Source organism: Ranitomeya imitator, chromosome 3, assembly GCF_032444005.1.
Source record: "Ranitomeya imitator isolate aRanImi1 chromosome 3, aRanImi1.pri, whole genome shotgun sequence".
In the NCBI taxonomy this organism is placed as follows: Eukaryota; Metazoa; Chordata; class Amphibia; order Anura; family Dendrobatidae; genus Ranitomeya; species Ranitomeya imitator.
The window spans coordinates 788,691,719-788,709,221 of record NC_091284.1 but is presented as its reverse complement, the minus strand read 5'-3'; the positions used below and the strand labels follow the sequence as shown (position 1 = coordinate 788,709,221).

Here is a 17,503-nt window from a genome sequence, read left to right as displayed (position 1 = left end):
TCGGGGAGATCGGTGAGGGGTCGGGGAGATCTGCAAGGGGTGAGGGGTCGGGGAGATCTGAGGGGTCGGGTAGATCTGCAAGGGGTGAGGGGTCGGGGAGATCTGAGGGGTCGGGGAGATCTGCAGAGGGTGAGGGGTCGGGGAGATCTGAGGGGTCGGGGAGATCTGCAAGGGGTGAGGGGTCGGGGAGATCTGTGAGGGGTCGGGGAGATCTGTGAGGGGTCGGGGAGATCTGCAAGGGGTGAGGGGTCGGGGAGATCTGCAGGGGGTGAGGGGTCGGGGAGATCTGCAAGGGGTGAGGGGTCGGGGAGATCTGTGAGGGGTGAGGGGTCGGGGAGATCTGTGAGGGGTCGGGGAGATCTGTGAGGGGTCAGGGAGATCTGCAGGGTGTGAGGGGTCGGGGAGATCTGCAAGGGGTGAGGGGTCGAGATCTGCAAAGGGTGAGGGGTCGGGGAGATCTGAGGGGTCGGGGAGATCTGCAAGGGCTGAGGGTTCGGGGAGATCTGCAAGGGGTGAGGGGTCGGGGAGATCTGCAAGCGGTGAGGGGTCGGGGAGATCTGAGGGGTCGGGGAGATCTGCAGGGGGTGAGGGGTCGGGGAGATCTGCAGGGGGTGAGGGGTCGGGGAGATCTGTGAGGGGTCGGGGAGATCTGCAAGGGGTGAGGGGTCGGGGAGATCTGCAAGGGGTGAGGGGTCGGGGAGATCTGCAGGGGGTGAGGGGTCGGGGAGATCTGCAAGGGGTGAGGGGTCGGGGAGATCTGTGAGGGGTGAGGGGTCGGGGAGATCTGTGAGGGGTCGGGGAGATCTGTGAGGGGTCAGGGAGATCTGCAGGGTGTGAGGGGTCGGGGAGATCTGCAAGGGGTGAGGGGTCGAGATCTGCAAAGGGTGAGGGGTCGGGGAGATCTGCAGGGGGTGAGGGGTCGGGGAGATCTGCAAGGGGTGAGGGGTCGAGATCTGCAAAGGGTGAGGGGTCGGGGAGATCTGCAAAGGGTGAGGGGTCGGGGAGATCTGAGGGGTCGGGGAGATCTGCAAGGGCTGAGGGGTCGGGGAGATCTGCAAGGGGTGTGGGGTCGGGGAGATCTGCAGGGGGTGAGGGGTCGGGGAGATCTGCAGGGGGTGAGGGGTCGGGGAGATCTGTGAGGGGTCGGGGAGATCTGCAAGGGGTGAGGGGTCGGGGAGATCTGCAAGGGGTGAGGGGTCGGGGAGATCTGCAAGGGGTGAGGGGTCGGGGAGATCTGAGGGGTCGGGGAGATCTGCAGAGGGTGAGGGGTCGGGGAGATCTGAGGGGTCGGGGAGATCGGTAAGGGGTCGGGGAGATCTGCAAGGGGTGAGGGGTCGGGGAGATCTGAGGGGTCGGGGAGATCTGCAAGGGGTGAGGGTCGGGGAGATCTGCAGAGGGTGAGGGGTCGGGGAGATCTGAGGGGTCGGGGAGATCTGCAAGGGGTGAGGGGTCGGGGAGATCTGAGGGGTCGGGGAGATCTGTAAGGGGTGAGGGGTCAGGGAGATCTGTGAGGGGTCGGGGAGATCTGAAGGGTCGGGGAGATCGGTGAGGGGTCGGGGAGATCTGCAGGGGGTGAGGGGTCGGGGAGATCTGTGAGGGGTGAGGGGTCGGGGAGATCTGTGAGGGGTCGGGGAGATCTGTGAGGGGTCAGGGAGATCTGCAGGGTGTGAGGGGTCGGGAAGATCTGCAAGGGGTGAGGGGTCGAGATCTGCAAAGGGTGAGGGGTGGGGGAGATCTGAGGGGTCGGGGAGATCTGCAAGGGCTGAGGGGTCGGGGAGATCTGCAAGGGGTGAGGGGTCGGGGAGATCTGCAAGCGGTGAGGGGTCGGGGAGATCTGAGGGGTCGGGGAGATCTGCAGGGGGTGAGGGGTCGGGGAGATCTGCAGGGGGTGAGGGGTCGGGGAGATCTGTGAGGGGTCGGGGAGATCTGCAAGGGGTGAGGGGTCGGGGAGATCTGCAAGGGGTGAGGGGTCGGGGAGATCTGCAAGGGGTGAGGGGTCGGGGAGATCTGCAAGGGGTGAGGGGTCGGGGAGATCTGAGGGGTCGGGGAGATCTGCAGAGGGTGAGGGGTCGGGGAGATCTGAGGGGTCGGGGAGATCGGTGAGGGTCGGGGAGATCTGCAAGGGGTGAGGGGTCGGGGAGATCTGAGGGGTCGGGGAGATCTGCAAGGGGTGAGGGGTCGGGGAGATCTGAGGGGTCGGGGAGATCTGCAGAGGGTGAGGGGTCGGGGAGATCTGAGGGGTCGGGGAGATCTGCAGAGGGTGAGGGGTCGGGGAGATCTGAGGGGTCGGGGAGATCGGTGAGGGGTCGGGGAGATCTGCAAGGGGTGAGGGGTCGGGGAGATCTGCAAGGGGTGAGGGGTCGGGGAGATCTGCAGAGGGTGAGGGGTCGGGGAGATCTGAGGGGTCGGGGAGATCTGCAAGGGGTGAGGGGTCGGGGAGATCTGAAGGGTCGGGGAGATCGGTGAGGGGTCGGGGAGATCTGCAGGGGGTGAGGGGTCGGGGAGATCTGCAAGGGGTGAGGGGTCGGGGAGATCTGTGAGGGGTGAGGGGTCAGGTCGATCTGTGAGGGGTCGGGGAGATCTGTGAGGGGTCAGGGAGATCTGCAGGGTGTGAGGGGTCGGGGAGATCTGCAAGGGGTGAGGGGTCGAGATCTGCAAAGGGTGAGGGGTGGGGGAGATCTCAGGGGTCGGGGAGATCTGCAAGGGCTGAGGGGTCGGGGAGATCTGCAAGGGGTGAGGGGTCGGGGAGATCTGCAAGCGGTGAGGGGTCGGGGAGATCTGAGGGGTCGGGGAGATCTGCAGGGGGTGAGGGGTCGGGGAGATCTGCAGGGGGTGAGGGGTCGGGGAGATCTGTGAGGGGTCGGGGAGATCTGCAAGGGGTGAGGGGTCGGGGAGATCTGCAAGGGGTGAGGGGTCGGGGAGATCTGCAAGGGGTGAGGGGTCGGGGAGATCTGAGGGGTCGGGGAGATCTGCAGAGGGTGAGGGGTCGGGGAGATCTGAGGGGTCGGGGAGATCTGCAAGGGGTGAGGGGTCGGGGAGATCTGAGGGGTCGGGGAGATCTGTGAGGGGTCAGGGAGATCTGCAGGGTGTGAGGGGTCGGGGAGATCTGCAAGGGGTGAGGGGTCGAGATCTGCAAAAGGTGAGGGGTCGGGGAGATCTGAGGGGTCGGGGAGATCTGCAAGGGCTGAGGGGTCGGGGAGATCTGCAAGGGGTGAGGGGTCGGGGAGATCTGCAAGGGGTGAGGGGTCGGGGAGATCTGAGGGGCCGGGGAGATCTGCAGGGGGTGAGGGGTCGGGGAGATCTGCAGGGGGTGAGGGGTCGGGGAGATCTGTGAGGGGTCGGGGAGATCTGCAAGGGGTGAGGGGTCGGGGAGATCTGCAAGGGGTGAGGGGTCGGGGAGATCTGCAAGGGGTGAGGGGTCGGGGAGATCTGAGGGGTCGGGGAGATCTGCAGAGGGTGAGGGGTCGGGGAGATCTGAGGGGTCGGGGAGATCGGTAAGGGGTCGGGGAGATCTGCAAGGGGTGAGGGGTCGGGGAGATCTGAGGGGTCGGGGAGATCTGCAAGGGGTGAGGGTCGGGGAGATCTGCAGAGGGTGAGGGGTCGGGGAGATCTGAGGGGTCGGGGAGATCTGCAAGGGGTGAGGGGTCGGGGAGATCTGAGGGGTCGGGGAGATCTGTAAGGGGTGAGGGGTCAGGGAGATCTGTGAGGGGTCGGGGAGATCTGAAGGGTCGGGGAGATCGGTGAGGGGTCGGGGAGATCTGCAGGGGGTGAGGGGTCGGGGAGATCTGTGAGGGGTGAGGGGTCGGGGAGATCTGTGAGGGGTCGGGGAGATCTGTGAGGGGTCAGGGAGATCTGCAGGGTGTGAGGGGTCGGGAAGATCTGCAAGGGGTGAGGGGTCGAGATCTGCAAAGGGTGAGGGGTGGGGGAGATCTGAGGGGTCGGGGAGATCTGCAAGGGCTGAGGGGTCGGGGAGATCTGCAAGGGGTGAGGGGTCGGGGAGATCTGCAAGCGGTGAGGGGTCGGGGAGATCTGAGGGGTCGGGGAGATCTGCAGGGGGTGAGGGGTCGGGGAGATCTGCAGGGGGTGAGGGGTCGGGGAGATCTGTGAGGGGTCGGGGAGATCTGCAAGGGGTGAGGGGTCGGGGAGATCTGCAAGGGGTGAGGGGTCGGGGAGATCTGCAAGGGGTGAGGGGTCGGGGAGATCTGCAAGGGGTGAGGGGTCGGGGAGATCTGAGGGGTCGGGGAGATCTGCAGAGGGTGAGGGGTCGGGGAGATCTGAGGGGTCGGGGAGATCGGTGAGGGTCGGGGAGATCTGCAAGGGGTGAGGGGTCGGGGAGATCTGAGGGGTCGGGGAGATCTGCAAGGGGTGAGGGGTCGGGGAGATCTGAGGGGTCGGGGAGATCTGCAGAGGGTGAGGGGTCGGGGAGATCTGAGGGGTCGGGGAGATCTGCAGAGGGTGAGGGGTCGGGGAGATCTGAGGGGTCGGGGAGATCGGTGAGGGGTCGGGGAGATCTGCAAGGGGTGAGGGGTCGGGGAGATCTGCAAGGGGTGAGGGGTCGGGGAGATCTGCAGAGGGTGAGGGGTCGGGGAGATCTGAGGGGTCGGGGAGATCTGCAAGGGGTGAGGGGTCGGGGAGATCTGAAGGGTCGGGGAGATCGGTGAGGGGTCGGGGAGATCTGCAGGGGGTGAGGGGTCGGGGAGATCTGCAAGGGGTGAGGGGTCGGGGAGATCTGTGAGGGGTGAGGGGTCAGGTCGATCTGTGAGGGGTCGGGGAGATCTGTGAGGGGTCAGGGAGATCTGCAGGGTGTGAGGGGTCGGGGAGATCTGCAAGGGGTGAGGGGTCGAGATCTGCAAAGGGTGAGGGGTGGGGGAGATCTGAGGGGTCGGGGAGATCTGCAAGGGCTGAGGGGTCGGGGAGATCTGCAAGGGGTGAGGGGTCGGGGAGATCTGCAAGCGGTGAGGGGTCGGGGAGATCTGAGGGGTCGGGGAGATCTGCAGGGGGTGAGGGGTCGGGGAGATCTGCAGGGGGTGAGGGGTCGGGGAGATCTGTGAGGGGTCGGGGAGATCTGCAAGGGGTGAGGGGTCGGGGAGATCTGCAAGGGGTGAGGGGTCGGGGAGATCTGCAAGGGGTGAGGGGTCGGGGAGATCTGAGGGGTCGGGGAGATCTGCAGAGGGTGAGGGGTCGGGGAGATCTGAGGGGTCGGGGAGATCTGCAAGGGGTGAGGGGTCGGGGAGATCTGAGGGGTCGGGGAGATCTGTGAGGGGTCAGGGAGATCTGCAGGGTGTGAGGGGTCGGGGAGATCTGCAAGGGGTGAGGGGTCGAGATCTGCAAAAGGTGAGGGGTCGGGGAGATCTGAGGGGTCGGGGAGATCTGCAAGGGCTGAGGGGTCGGGGAGATCTGCAAGGGGTGAGGGGTCGGGGAGATCTGAGGGGCCGGGGAGATCTGCAGGGGGTGAGGGGTCGGGGAGATCTGCAGGGGGTGAGGGGTCGGGGAGATCTGTGAGGGGTCGGGGAGATCTGCAAGGGGTGAGGGGTCGGGGAGATCTGCAAGGGGTGAGGGGTCGGGGAGATCTGCAAGGGGTGAGGGGTCGGGGAGATCTGAGGGGTCGGGGAGATCTGCAGAGGGTGAGGGGTCGGGGAGATCTGAGGGGTCGGGGAGATCGGTGAGGGGTCGGGGAGATCTGCAAGGGGTGAGGGGTCGGGGAGATCTGAGGGGTCGGGGAGATCTGCAAGGGGTGAGGGGTCGGGGAGATCTGAGGGGTCGGGGAGATCTGCAGAGGGTGAGGGGTCGGGGAGATCTGAGGGGTCGGGGAGATCTGCAAGGGGTGAGGGGTCGGGGAGATCTGTGAGGGGTCGGGGAGATCTGAAGGGTCGGGGAGATCTGTGAGGGGTCGGGGAGATCTGCAAGGGGTGAGGGGTCGGGGAGATCTGCAGGGGGTGAGGGGTCGGGGAGATCTGCAAGGGGTGAGGGGTCGGGGAGATCTGTGAGGGGTCGGGGAGATCTGTGAGGGGTCGGGGAGATCTGTGAGGGGTCAGGGAGATCTGCAGGGTGTGAGGGGTCGGGGAGATCTGCAAGGGGTGAGGGGTCGAGATCTGCAAAGGGTGAGGGGTCGGGGAGATCTGCAGGGGGTGAGGGGTCGGGGAGATCTGCAAGGGGTGAGGGGTCGAGATCTGCAAAGGGTGAGGGGTCGGGGAGATCTGCAAGGGGTGAGGGGTCGGGGAGATCTGCAAGGGGTGAGGGGTCGGGGAGATGTGAGGGGTCAGGGAGATCTGCAGGGTGTGAGGGGTCGGGGAGATCTGCACGGGGTGAGGGTTCGGGGAGATCTGTGAGGGGTCGGGGAGATCTGCAAGGGGTGAGGGGTCGGGGAGATCTGAGGGTCGGCGAGATCTGCAGGGTGTGAGGGGTCGGGGAGATCTGCAAGGGGTGAGGGGTCGGGGAGATCTGCAGGGGGTGAGGGGTCGGGGAGATCTGTGAGGAGTAGGGTGAGATCTGCAGGGGGTGAGGGGTCGGGGAGATCTGTGAGGGGTCGGGGAGATCTGCAGGGGGTGAGGGGTTGGGGAGATCTGTGAGGGGTCGGGGAGATCTGCAGGGTGTGAGGGGTCGGGAGATCTGCAAGGGGTGAGGGGTCGGGGAGATCTGCAAGGGGTGAGGGGTCGGGGAGATCTGCAAGGGGTGAGGGGTCGGGGAGATCTGCAGGGGGTGAGGGTTCGGGGAGATCTGCAAGGGGTGAGGGGTCGGGGAGATCTGCAAGGGGTGAGGGGTCGGGGAGATCTGCAGGGGGTGAGGGTTCGGGGAGATCTGCAAGGGGTGAGGGTCGGGGAGATCTGCAAGGGGTGAGGGGTCGGGGAGATCTGAGGGGTCGGGGAGATCTGAGGGGTCGGGGAGATCTGCAGAGGGTGAGGGGTCGGGGAGATCTGAGGGGTCGGGGAGATCGGTGAGGGGTCGGGGAGATCTGCAAGGGGTGAGGGGTCGGGGAGATCTGAGGGGTCGGGGAGATCTGTGAGGGGTCAGGGAGATCTGCAGGGTGTGAGGGGTCGGGGAGATCTGCAAGGGGTGAGGGGTCGAAATCTGCAAAGGGTGAGGGGTCGGGGAGATCTGAGGGGTCGGGGAGATCTGCAAGGGGTGAGGGGTCGGGGAGATCTGCAAGGGGTGAGGGGTCGGGGAGATCTGCAAGGGGTGAGGGGTCGGGGAGATCTGCAAGGGGTGAGGGGTCGGGGAGATCTGTGAGGGGTCAGGGAGATCTGCAGGGTGTGAGGGGTCGGGGAGATCTGCAAGGGGTGAGGGGTCGAGATCTGCAAAAGGTGAGGGGTCGGGGAGATCTGAGGGGTCGGGGAGATCTGCAAGGGCTGAGGGGTCGGGGAGATCTGCAAGGGGTGAGGGGTCGGGGAGATCTGCAAGGGGTGAGGGGTCGGGGAGATCTGAGGGGCCGGGGAGATCTGCAGGGGGTGAGGGGTCGGGGAGATCTGCAGGGGGTGAGGGGTCGGGGAGATCTGTGAGGGGTCGGGGAGATCTGCAAGGGGTGAGGGGTCGGGGAGATCTGCAAGGGGTGAGGGGTCGGGGAGATCTGCAGGGGGTGAGGGGTCGGGGAGATCTGAGGGGTCGGGGAGATCTGCAGAGGGTGAGGGGTCGGGGAGATCTGAGGGGTCGGGGAGATCGGTGAGGGGTCGGGGAGATCTGCAAGGGGTGAGGGGTCGGGGAGATCTGAGGGTCGGGGAGATCTGCAAGGGGTGAGGGGTCGGGGAGATCTGAGGGGTCGGGGAGATCTGCAGAGGGTGAGGGGTCGGGGAGATCTGAGGGGTCGGGGAGATCTGCAAGGGGTGAGGGGTCGGGGAGATCTGTGAGGGGTCGGGGAGATCTGAAGGGTCGGGGAGATCTGTGAGGGGTCGGGGAGATCTGCAAGGGGTGAGGGGTCGGGGAGATCTGCAGGGGGTGAGGGGTCGGGGAGATCTGCAAGGGGTGAGGGGTCGGGGAGATCTGTGAGGGGTCGGGGAGATCTGTGAGGGGTCGGGGAGATCTGTGAGGGGTCAGGGAGATCTGCAGGGTGTGAGGGGTCGGGGAGATCTGCAAGGGGTGAGGGGTCGAGATCTGCAAAGGGTGAGGGGTCGGGGAGATCTGCAGGGGGTGAGGGGTCGGGGAGATCTGCAAGGGGTGAGGGGTCGAGATCTGCAAAGGGTGAGGGGTCGGGGAGATCTGCAAGGGGTGAGGGGTCGGGGAGATCTGCAAGGGGTGAGGGGTCGGGGAGATGTGAGGGGTCAGGGAGATCTGCAGGGTGTGAGGGGTCGGGGAGATCTGCACGGGGTGAGGGTTCGGGGAGATCTGTGAGGGGTCGGGGAGATCTGTGAGGGGTCGGGGAGATCTGCAAGGGGTGAGGGGTCGGGGAGATCTGAGGGTCGGGGAGATCTGCAGGGTGTGAGGGGTCGGGGAGATCTGCAAGGGGTGAGGGGTCGGGGAGATCTGCAGGGGGTGAGGGGTCGGGGAGATCTGTGAGGAGTAGGGTGAGATCTGCAGGGGGTGAGGGGTCGGGGAGATCTGTGAGGGGTCGGGGAGATCTGCAGGGGGTGAGGGGTTGGGGAGATCTGTGAGGGGTCGGGGAGATCTGCAGGGTGTGAGGGGTCGGGAGATCTGCAAGGGGTGAGGGGTCGGGGAGATCTGCAAGGGGTGAGGGGTCGGGGAGATCTGCAAGGGGTGAGGGGTCGGGGAGATCTGCAGGGGGTGAGGGTTCGGGGAGATCTGCAAGGGGTGAGGGGTCGGGGAGATCTGCAAGGGGTGAGGGGTCGGGGAGATCTGCAGGGGGTGAGGGTTCGGGGAGATCTGCAAGGGGTGAGGGTCGGGGAGATCTGCAAGGGGTGAGGGGTCGGGGACATCTGCAAGGGGTGAGGGGTCGGGGAGATCTACAGGGGGTGAGGGTGAGGGGAGATCTGCAAGGGTTGAGGGGTCGGGGAGATCTGCAGGGTGTGAGGGGTCGGGGAGATCTGCAGGGGGTGAGGGGTCGGGGTGATCTGTGAGGGGTCGGGAGATCTGCAGGGTGTGAGGGGTCGGGGAGATCTGCAGGGGGTGAGGGGTCGGGGAGATCTGTGAGGGGTCGGGGAGATCTGCAGGGGGTGAGGGGTCGGGGAGATCTGCAAGGGGTGAGGGGTCGGGGAGATCGGTGAGGGGTCGGGGAGATCTGCAGGGGGTGAGGGGTCGGGGAGATCTGTGAGGGGTCGGGGAGATTTGCAGGGGGTGAGGGGTCGGGGAGATCTGCAAGGGGTGAGGGGTCGGGGAGATCGGTGAGGGGTCGGGGAGATCTGCACGGGGTGAGGGTTCGGGGAGATCTGTGAGGGGTCGGGGAGATCTGCAAGGGGTGAGGGGTCGGGGAGATCTGCAAGGGGTGAGGGGTCGGGGAGATCTGAGGGTCGGGGAGATCTGCAGGGTGTGAGGGGTCGGGGAGATCTGCAAGGGGTGAGGGGTCGGGGAGATCTGCAGGGGGTGAGGGGTCGGGGAGATCTGTGAGGGGTAGGGGAGATCTGCAGGGGGTGAGGGGTCGGGGAGATCTGTGAGGGGTCGGGGAGATCTGCAGGGGGTGAGGGGTTGGGGAGATCTGTGAGGGGTCGGGGAGATCTGCAGGGTGTGAGGGGTCGGGGAGATCTGCAAGGGGTGAGGGGTCGGGGAGATCTGCAAGGGGTGAGGGGTCGGGGAGATCTGCAAGGGGTGAGGGTTCGGGGAGATCTGCAGGGGGTGAGGGTTCGGGCAGATCTGCATGGGGTGAGGGTCGGGGAGATCTGCAAGGGGTGAGGGGTCGGGGAGATCTACAGGGGGTGAGGGTTCGGGGAGATCTGAGGGGTCGGGGAGATCTGCAAGGGGTGAGGGGTCGGGGAGATCTGTGAGGGGTCGGGGAGATCTGAGGGGTCGGGGAGATCTGCGAGGGGTCGGGGAGATCTGTGAGGGGTCGGGGAGATCTGCAGGGGGTGAGGGGTCGGGGAGATCTGCAAGGGGTGAGGGGTCGGGGAGATTTGCAAGGGGTGAGGGGTCGGGGAGATCTGTGAGGGGTCGGGGAGATCTGTGAGGGGTCAGGGAGATCTGCAGGGTGTGAGGGGTCGGGGAGATCTGCAAGGGGTGAGGGGTCGAGATCTGCAAAGGGTGAGGGGTCGGGGAGATCTGCAGGGGGTGAGGGGTCGGGGAGATCTGCAAGGGGTGAGGGGTCGAGATCTGCAAAGGGTGAGGGGTCGGGGAGATCTGCAGGGGGTGAGGGGTCGGGGAGATCTGCAAGGGGTGAGGGGTCGGGGTGATCTGCAAGGGGTGAGGGGTCGGGGAGATCTGCAAGGGGTGAGGGGTCGGGGTGATCTGCAAGGGGTGAGGGGTCGGGGAGATCTGAGGGTCGGGGAGATCTGCAAGGGGTGAGGGGTCGGGGAGATCTGCAGGGGGTGAGGGGTCTGGGAGATCTGTGAGGGGTAGGGGAGATCTGCAGGGGGTGAGGGGTCGGGGAGATCTGTGAGGGGTCGGGGAGATCTGCAGGGGTTGAGGGGTTGGGGAGATCTGTGAGGGGTCGGGGAGATCTGCAGGGTGTGAGGGGTCGGGGAGATCTGCAAGGGGTGAGGGGTCGGGGAGATCTGCAAGGGGTGAGGGGTCCGGGAGATCTGCAAGGGGTGAGGGGTCGGGGAGATCTGCAGGGGGTGAGGGTTCGGGGAGATCTGCAAGGGGTGAGTGGTCGGGGAGATCTGCAAGGGGTGAGGGGTCGGGGAGATCTGCAGGGGGTGAGGGTTCCGGGAGATCTGCAAGGGGTGAGGGTCGGGGAGATCTGCAAGGGGTGAGGGGTCGGGGAGATCTGCAAGGGGTGAGGGGTCGGGGAGATCTACAGGGGGTGAGGGTTCGGGGAGATCTGCAAGAGTTGAGGGGTCGGGAGGGTCTGCAGGGTGTGAGGGGTCGGGGAGATCTGCAGGGGGTGAGGGGTCGGGGAGATCTGTGAGGGGTCGGGAGATCTGCAGGGTGTGAGGGGTCGGGGAGATCTGCAGGGGTTGAGGGGTCGGGGAGATCTGTGAAGGGTCGGGGAGATCTGCAGGGGGTGAGGGGTCGGGGAGATCTGCAAGGGGTGAGGGGTCGGGGAGATGTGAGGGGTCAGGGAGATCTGCAGGGTGTGAGGGGTCGGGGAGATAGGTGAGGGGTCGGGGAGATCTGTGAGGGGTGAGGGTTCGGGGATATCTGTGAGGGGTCGGGGAGATCTGTGAGGGGTCGGGGAGATCTGCAAGGGGTGAGGGGTCGGGGAGATCTGAGGGTCGGGGAGATCTGCAGGGTGTGAGGGGTCGGGGAGATCTGCAGGGGGTGAGGGTCGGGGAGATCTGTGAGGGGTAGGGGAGATCTGCAAGGGTTGAGGGGTCGGGGAGATCTGTGAGGGGTCGGGGAGATCTGCAGGGGGTGAGGGGTTGGGGAGATGTGTGAGGGGTCGGGGAGATCTGCAGGGTGTGAGGGGTTGGGGAGATCTGCAAGGGGTGAGGGGTCGGGGAGATCTGCAAGGGGTGAGGGGTCGGGGAGATCTGCAGGGGGTGAGGGTTCGGGGAGATCTGCAAGGGTTGAGGGGTCGGGGAGATCTGCAAGGGGTGAGGGGTCGGGGAGATCTGCAGGGGGTGAGGGTTCGGGGAGATCTGCAAGGGGTGAGGGTCGGGGAGATCTGCAAGGGGTGAGGGGTCGGGGAGATCTACAGGGGGTGAGGGTTCGGGGAGATCTGCAAGGGTTGAGGGGTCGGGGAGATCTGCAGGGTGTGAGGGGTCGGGGAGATCTGCAGGGGGTGAGGGGTCGGGGAGATCTGTGAGGGGTCAGGAGATCTGCAGGGTGTGAGGGGTCGGGGAGATCTGCAGGTTGTGAGGGGCCGGGGAGATCTGACATGGCATGGGACCCCATTATTGATCAGGGCTGATTCGGGGGCACTTATCTCCATGAGAAAAATCGCACCCAGCGCTATTCCCAACTGGCTATAGGAGCACAAAAAATGACGGCTGCTGTATGGATGGACACAGTCTGTTTTTTTCTGCATGAAAATTGAGTGGTTTTTCATTCGCTCGTCTGAACTCGGCCTGACTCCGATCACAACGGTGCATAAACTTCTATTTTTATTTAAAGGTATTTTCTGAGCAAAAATAAATGTCTTGGACGTGTAAAGCTTTTTTTTATTATTATTTGTTTAATTTGACGCGCTTGCTCAAGTCACCTGACCGCTGCACTCAATCACAGGCTGCAGCAGTTCAACTACTGGTGGAATGGTGTCACCATAGAACCCTAGACAGTCTGCAGCCTATCTAATGGCTAGGAGTAGCGGCACAGTGTTGGGCAAGACAGTTCTGTGGGGGTGTAAACATTCAGGAGGGCCAGTAGCAACCACAACTTCTTGCAGCCGGCGACCTTAAAGAAATAAAGCAGCACAAAATCGGTGTTTTGGTCTCTGCCGTCAGTTCCTATACAGAACACAGCGGCCGGGGTGATTTTGTAATTGGCTGCTGTGCTCTGCATAGGCAGCAGCTGAAATGGCAGAGGTGAGCTGTACTGTGCCCATCTCTTAGACCAGTTTCATATATCCGCAAATCAGAGCTCAAGTACTGAGTGCGATGTACAAATCTGCCGCGGGTCTCTTGTCCTGAATACGACAGCCTATGACTGCTTTTTCTGAAGCGGCTTTCTGAGCAAAAATTCTTGGACCTGGTATCTTAAATGCACCATGTGTCCATTAGTGTGGAGCAGAAAATCTCCAAATCTGCCTCCATTTTTCTATGTACACACAAAGTGAAAAGAGCACCAAAAATCTGTTGGAAAAAACAATATCAATGTCAAAACGACATTCCTTCCAGATTTTCCGTTTCCTCAATGTGTAGATGAGATTTGTTGAAATCTTTTATCTATTTAGCTAGCACTGTATTATGCTGGAGATTCTCCCCACGGACAGTGGTGCAGAAAATATCCAGGGTGCTGTTTTTGAGGCTTTTTGGTGCAGAAACCGACCAACACTCCCAATTTGTGACGAGCTCTTTGCGTAGAATTTGGGGAGTTTCTGCTCCTTTCCAATAAAAAAATGTCAAAAACTCAACTGTGAAGCAATATTGGGTCATATTCACACGTTTTTAGATTTTCTAGGCAGAAAATTCCCAGCATATTACAAAATCAGCATTGTGCTTGAAGCGCTATCAAATCTCATTAACATGCTTGAGGGAAAAAAGCGTAAATTGCAGTTCTAATATCCATAGTATTTCAATGTATGCTGCTGATTGTCTCCATGTGTCCCTCCCTTTGGGGTAAAATCAGCAGCATTTTTGCTGTGAAATCCACAAGATGATGTGCACTATTTGGTGTGGATTTTTCTCCTGTGGATTTTGCTGCTGAAATTTTTTTATGAAGATCCACGGTAAGTCCATAAAACTGAGGTATTCTTTTTCTTGGCAGATTTGGCTACAAAAGATAAATTCACTGGATAATTTGGACGGTGCATTCGTTGGGCGCAGTTGCTTATTATTTATTGATCACTATTTAGCTTGTTTTTTACTATTATTTGGACCAAAGTGACCTTAGAGTAGTGTTTAGCTTTGTGCACACGGTGTGTTTTTCAGCTTGAAAAAGTGTTGCAGTAAGCGCCACCTCGCAGTATAGAGTGAAAGACGCCAGCGGCGGAGCGGCCGCAAGCACGACGGCAAAACTGCCACTTCCCTGGAGAGCTTTGCGTCGCGAAACAGCTTCCGGAAAACATTATTATTATTATTATTATTATTATTTATTATTATAGCGCCATTTATTCCATGGCGCGTCGTGAAACCGCTATAGGAAAACATCCGTTAGCTCTTTCCTGGAGAGCTCGTCGTCACGAAACCGCTATAGGAAAACATCCATTAGCGCATTCCTAGAGAACTGGGCGTCGTGAAACCGCTTCTGGAAAACATCCATTAGCGTTTTCCTGCAGAGCTCGGCGTCGTGAAACCGCTTCTGGAAAACATCCGTTAGCTCTTTCCTGGAGAGCTTGGCGTCACGAAACCGCTATAGGAAAACATCCGCTAGCGTATTCCTGGAGAGCTCGGCGTCGTGATACCGCTATAGGAAAACATCCGCTAGCGCTTTCCTGGAGAGCTCGGCGTCACAAAACAGCTTCTGGAAAACATCCGTTAGCGCTTTCCTAGAGAGCTGGGCGTCGTGAAACCGCTTCTGGAAAACATCCGTTAGCGCTTTCCCGGAGAGCTCGGCATCACGAAACCGCTATAGGAAAACATCCGTTAGCTCTTTCCTGGTGAGCTCGGTGCCTAAAACATACCTCGTGCACACAGCCTTCCATGGGTTTTTGTGGGCGCTTCATTGCAGTCTTGCGAGGTCATTTTAGTCCTTGCAAAAGTGGCAATTTTTTAGGGAAGCTTTTTTAGTAAAATATGCTGTATGACGGAACATCTTTATTTTTCAGCATCAACCGAAGGTAATTTAACTAATGGTTTCTCTTGTGTTGATTTTTTTTTTCTGGTAAACTGCGGCCTGAAACATTATTCAAAGAAAGTTTTTAAGTCTCCTTATAAACAATGAAATTGTAAACTGTCAATGCGACTTCACGTATCATGTTGTAGAACTTCTCACAAAATAGAAGCACATCATTAAAAACTAGTAACTTGGATGTATACCGTGTATCGTCATTAGGGAAAGCTACGGTATAAGGAAAGCAAAAATAAGATGAAAAGAAATACCTACAGTACAAAAACTAATTGCCGGAGAGGTTCTGTCCCATCGAGCTGTACACTGTGTGCAGAATTATTAGGCAAGTTGTATTTTGATCACATGATACTTTTTATACATGTTGTCCTACTCCAAGCTGTTCAGGCTTGAGAGCCAACTACCAATTAAGTAAATCAGGTGATGTGCATCTCTGTAATGAGGAGGGGTGTTGTCTAATGACATCAAAACCCTATAGAAGGTGTGCTTAATTATTAGGCAACTTCCGTTCCTTTGGAAAAATGGGTCAGAAGAGAGATTTGACGGGCTCTGAAAAGTCCAAAATTGTGAGATGTCTTGCAGAGGGATGCAGCAGTCTTGAAATTGCCAAACTTTTGAAGCGTGATCACCGAACAATCAAGCGTTTCATGGCAAATAGCCAACCGGGTCGCAAGAAGCGTGTTGGGCAAAAAAGGCGCAAAATAACTGCCCATGAATTGAGGAAAATCAAGCGTGAAGCTGCCAAGATGCCATTTGCCACCAGTTTTGCCATATTTCAGATCTGCAACGTTACTGGAGTAACAAAAAGCACAAGGTGTGCGATACTCACGGACATGGCCAAGGTAAGGAAGGCTGAAAATCGACCACCTTTGAACAAGAAACATAAGATAAAACGTCAAGACTGGGCCAAGAAATATCTTAAGACTGACTTTTCAAAGGTTTTATGGACTGATGAAATGAGAGTGACTCTTGATGGGCCAGATGGATGGGCCAGAGGCTGGATCAGTAAAGGGCAGAGAACTCCACTCCGACTCAGACGCCAGCAAGGTGGAGGTGGGGTACTGGTATGGGCTGGTATGATCAAAGATGAACTTGTGGGACCTTTTCGGGTTGAGGATGGAATGAAGCTCAACTCCCAAACCTACTGCCAGTTTCTGGAAGACAACTTCTTCAAGCAGTGGTACAGGGAGAAGTCGGTATCGTTCAAGAAAAACATGATTTTCATGCAGGACAATGCTCCATCACATGCCTCCAATTACTCCACAGCGTGGCTGGCCAGTAAAGGTCTCAAAGAAGAAAAAATAATGACATGTTGTTCACCTGAGCTGAGCCCCATAGAGAACCTGTGGTCCCTAATAAAATGTGAGATCTACAGGGAGGGAAAACAGTCCACCTCTCGGAACAGTGTCTGGAGGCTGTGGTGGCTGCTGCACGCAATGTTGGTCGTAAACAGATCAAGCAACTGACAGAATCTATGGATGGAGGCTGCTGAGTGTCATCATAAAGAAAGGGGGCTATATTGGTCACTAATTTTGGGGGTTTTGTTTTTGCATGTCAGAAATGTTTATTTCTAAATTTTATGCAGTTATATTGGTTTACCTGGTGAAAATAAACAAGTGAGATGGGAATATATTTGGTTTTTATTAAGTTGCCTAATAATTCTGCACAGTAATAGTTACCTGCACAAACAGATATCCTCCTAAGATAGCCAAATTTAAAAAATAACCCACTCCAACTTCCAAAAATATTAAGCTTTGATATTTGAGTCTTTTGGGTTGATTGAGAACATAGTTGTTGATCAATAATAAAAATAATCCTCTAAAATACAACTTGCCTAATAATTCTGCACACAGTGTATACCTCCAGAACTAAAAGGATTACGTAAGAAAAAAAAAACACCTTGGGTAATTTATATAATAAATAGGGGACAATAATCCAGATTGGCGTTACTTATGGACACAAACCTGCTGAAGTAAGGTGCCCCAAATGTATGACCAGGTGCGCGCCTTGTAATATATTCAGAGGATCTTTGGGCTGTCTGAGCTCTAGAAAATCAGAAGTTTATTTCAGCTACAATGTAATCCTGTTTTCCGGTGGGTTATTATTAATGGCCTTCAGCTCAATCCTGAGCAAAGGGTACTTGACCGATGAACGGTCTGTAGGAAGATCCAACTTGTGCAAGCCTAGATAGGTCCACCAGGGTCTTCTCTGCTGTTATCTTTATAGTATCCTCTTTATCTCATAACTGTTGCGCGTCCTTCATCTTTTCCTCCTTGTCCTACTCCATTTGTTCCGCCTGTGAGAGGACAGATCGAAACTTAGAGATATTGTTAACCGTTCCACATCCTCCTCTGCTTCCTCCTCTTCCACTGGGACCACCACCTCTTGAAAGTGTGTGGGTTGTACATCTTCCTCTTTGCTTTGTTCCTTCTATTCTTCCGACCGTCATGGTATTCCGCCTTCTAGAATATTTCCATTGGGTATCATGGCACATTTGTCCTGTTTTGGTTGTTCCCACCCATTTTTGCAACAACCTGCTTTTTAGAAAAGTGTGTACAACTTTGTGAAACGCTTATTGATGCCAGAAAGCTAGTTTATTGTGATCATAAAATCTTCCCGATATTTTTTGGGGCAGTGGAGGAAATAAGGCCCAAAACTGACACCACTGGAGTAGAATAAACTCAGATTCCTCAAAGTCCTCCACCTTACACTCTGAGGACAGCTTTACACCTCCTTGGGATTCTCTGCCCTCAGATTAGGAGACAAAAACCTGGTGACAAATTCTCTTTAACACATATCCTGGTTTGTCTCATGTGTTTTTACTCGTTGTTTTTATATGTGTTTCTTTGCGGTTTTGCTGCCGTAAGTCTGCATCTACATAGTGCACGTCCTGATAAGTGCAAGGAAAATCATTGCATGAGCAGCTGTGTCCAAATTTTTGACTGGTACTGTACTTCATCTCCCTTGAAGGGTTCCCCCAAAATTACAATTTCTTCATCCGTGGTGGAATAGGGGATAACTTGCTGATCACTGGGAGGGGTACGACCACCATAACCCACAGCGATCCCAAAACAGAATG

General features: G+C 58.5%; 1 protein-coding gene across 1 annotated transcript in view; it reads left to right on the top strand.

Moving 5' to 3' along the window:
• Positions 1–17,503, top strand: part of CCDC82 (coiled-coil domain containing 82) — a 61,568-nt gene that overhangs the window by 6,574 nt on the left and 37,491 nt on the right. The window lies entirely within an intron of this gene.